Here is a 3,167-nt window from a genome sequence, read left to right on the forward strand (position 1 = left end):
GGGGGGGGGGCGATCGCTGCTGCTCCCCACTGCCCCACACTGCATGGGGGGCTCTGCACAAGCTTCCGACCCCCACTTTCCCAGCCCCCACATGGCTGCCCTGCCCGCCTCAGCTACAGCCATTCAGGAAAAAAAACCCTCCCCCCCCCGGACTCGCTAGCTCCTGCAGTGGCCTCAGGCTGGGAGAGCGGGGGGATGCGGGGTGGCAACGGGGATTGCCCTTGCCCCGCAGCCCCCGGTGAGTGGGGGCTTTTTTTTTTTCAAAGTGCCGGAGCTGGGTGGGCAGGGCAGCCATTGCCAGGCTGGGAGAGTGGACAGGGGGTCAGCCTAGCTGATGGGCCTGGCTGCTGCTGAATCTCCAAATCAGATTCAGCTGAATCGATTTGGGACAGTGATTCGAATCACTGAATCAAATCACTGTCTCCCAAATCAGCTGAATCCAAATCTGAAGCAAATACTAGATGCTTTGCACAAGCCTAACATGCAGGCACCCAGGGCCCCCTTTGACACCCCCCCCCTCGGGAGGAGCTGGCACTACTGGCATCTAGTGATGTCATGGTCTGTCGTGTCTCATGGCTGGTCCTGGGGCTATGGAGCTGGTGAAACAGGCACTGGCCAGTTGCTGGATGGCTGAGGGGCCCTCCCTCTATTGACATGTTACCAGGGGTGTCAGGCCAGGGCAGGGACTCAGGCAGGCCACCTGTGCTGCTGTATATGGCATGGATGCAGCCTGGGTCCTGGGCTGCAAGGGCGTCTGCCAGGTGCCGCATAAAGGGCATAGACTTGTGGGCACAGCTGGACAAATGATTGTTGGTCATGGTGACCTACTGCACTGGCAAGACCTTGACCTTTATGTGGCACTGCTGTGCTGACCAGTTGTGCCCATGCTCCTGCATCCAGTCTGACAGGGCCTCATAGATGTGTACATTGGAGAACCCACCCCGCTCAAACTGGTTCTCAACTTCTGCTTTACCCCACATTACCACAAGGTCACCCATCTCCTCCTTGGTCCTGTTGGGGTTCTGGGTGGCAGGCACAGCTGTGGGCATATCTGTGGATGGGGAAGAGACCTAAGACACTTATCCTAAAGAAATCACACAACATGACATTTACTCAGAAATCAACACATGTCCTGTGCTGGCTGTCTGGGCCCCTGCGTGTCTGTCCCTTAGCTGCTGAGCCTGAACAACTGCCTGCTACACCCAGCATAGGGGCATGGTAGGGGACAGCAGCCAGCCACGTGGCAGAGGCTATGCCCTGCACCCCCTGCAGGCTCTGGGCAGGCTGCTGGGGGTATGCTGCAGGCAGGTGTACCTGGCCCTGCCATCCAGAAGCACAATTAAGGGCTTTTACTGCACAATAAATGTGTGTGTGTAGACATGCACACTTACTGTGTAGTAAACTAGGGTACTACGCAGTAAAATGTCTGGTGTAGGCATGCCCAGTGGGAGATACCACTTGCAGTAGGTTGTGCAAGTCTCCCTAATATGAATTTTCTTCTCCTTTCTTGTTGCTTTGCTTTGTTTTCTTTTCCCACTCCTCTTCCCTTCTTTTCCTCTTTCCTTGCTCCTTCCATATTTGATCTTCCTTCTCCCTAGCTTCTCCTTTCCCAGGGTGATAAGAGGGAGAACAGTGTTGATGCACAGGAATCCCTGGACACAGCTAGTTTTTTCATCTGTAGTTAATTTTCCACTTCTTTTATTTCCTTTGAGATTCAATACATCTACTTTCATGCTTGTGTGATTCAGTTTATGGAGGAGACAGACAAGGGAATGCAGAATAAATTTCTCTCTCTCTGTTTCAACCCTTCACTCTCATCTTTGGACCTCTGTTGCTTTCTTTCTTCAGAATATGTTTTTCTTACTTCTCTTTTGCTGCTGGGGAACTGCTATAGGTCCAGACCCTATGAGTGCTACCAGGGGCATAAGTAGCCAGAGGTTAGGGTAAGAGAAGGTTACAGTTTTAGAAAATGTATGCTGGACCCAGCTTAAGTTGTGACATGGCTCCACTCAGGAACTCCAGCCACCATGGGCTATGTTAACCCTCTGAAGACCTTCCAGCCTACATTGGAGTTTTCCCAGTCTGAGGAAAGAAAAAGTGCCAGTGGTTGTGTTTGGGTATGAGGAAATGGGTATGGTAAACTCTTCACCAACCAAAAAAATGGGAGTGGAGAAACAGGAGGGAAAGGAAAAGAGAGAACAGTATACTTCTCCAACACTATATAATGCAATCCATCCTGTCTCATCTCTCTGTTACATTAATACAAGTTCTCAGAATATGCCAACATTGTACCTTGGGACATTGTGTTTCACTGCCTCTCACTTATTCAATAAAGGGGCAATAATTTGCAGCTACAAACTAGTCTGACTCTAGTTATCACTTTATCTAGAGCAGAAAATGGTCATTATGTAGGATGAGTAGGTGACTGACAGGGGGCTAGCTAGCTAGCTAGTTTTTAGGCCTGTGCAAAGTAACTAGTATTTCCTTTCGATTTGGATTTGGTTGATTTGGGGGACAGTGATTCAATTTGGTGGTATGAATCACTGTCTTGAATCGATTTGGCCGAATCTGATTTGGAGATTTTGCTGCTGCCAAATCTCTGAATCTCTGAATCAGCCAGGCCCACCCCCTTCAGCCCAGCAATGGCTGCGCTGCCCACCCCAGCTCCTGGCTCTTTGGGAAAAAAAAGCCCCAGTTCACTGGGTGCTGCTGAGTGGGGGACAATCCCTGCTGCCCTCCACTGCCCACTCTCCCAGCCCTCCCCCCCCCATGGGTGCCTCACCTGGGCCAAGCCCTTTAAAAAAAAAAAAGAGAGAGAGAAAACCCCAGACTCACCGCTTCTGCTGCTGGGGGTGATCCCTGCTGCCCCATGCCATGTGGGGGGCTCTGCATGAGCCCCTCAAAGCCCTGAGGCTGCACCAGGAGCGGTGAGTCCCAGGGCTTTTCTCTCTTTTTTTTCCTTAAAGGACCTGAGCTAGTCTGGGTGGGGCACCTGTGGGAGGGATGAGGGAGTGAGGAGGAGGTTGGGGGGCTCATGCAGAGCCCCCCCAAACAGTGTGGGGCAGTGGAGGGCAGCAGGAATTGCTCCCCTGCCTGGCAGCACGCAGTGAGCTGGGGCTTTTCTTCAAAGGCCCAGGAGCTTAGGCAGGTGGGAGCAGCCATGGGGG

Source organism: Crocodylus porosus, unplaced genomic scaffold (assembly GCF_001723895.1).
Source record: "Crocodylus porosus isolate Cpor-Errol unplaced genomic scaffold, CroPor_comp1, whole genome shotgun sequence".
Lineage (NCBI taxonomy): Eukaryota > Metazoa > Chordata > Crocodylia > Crocodylidae > Crocodylus > Crocodylus porosus.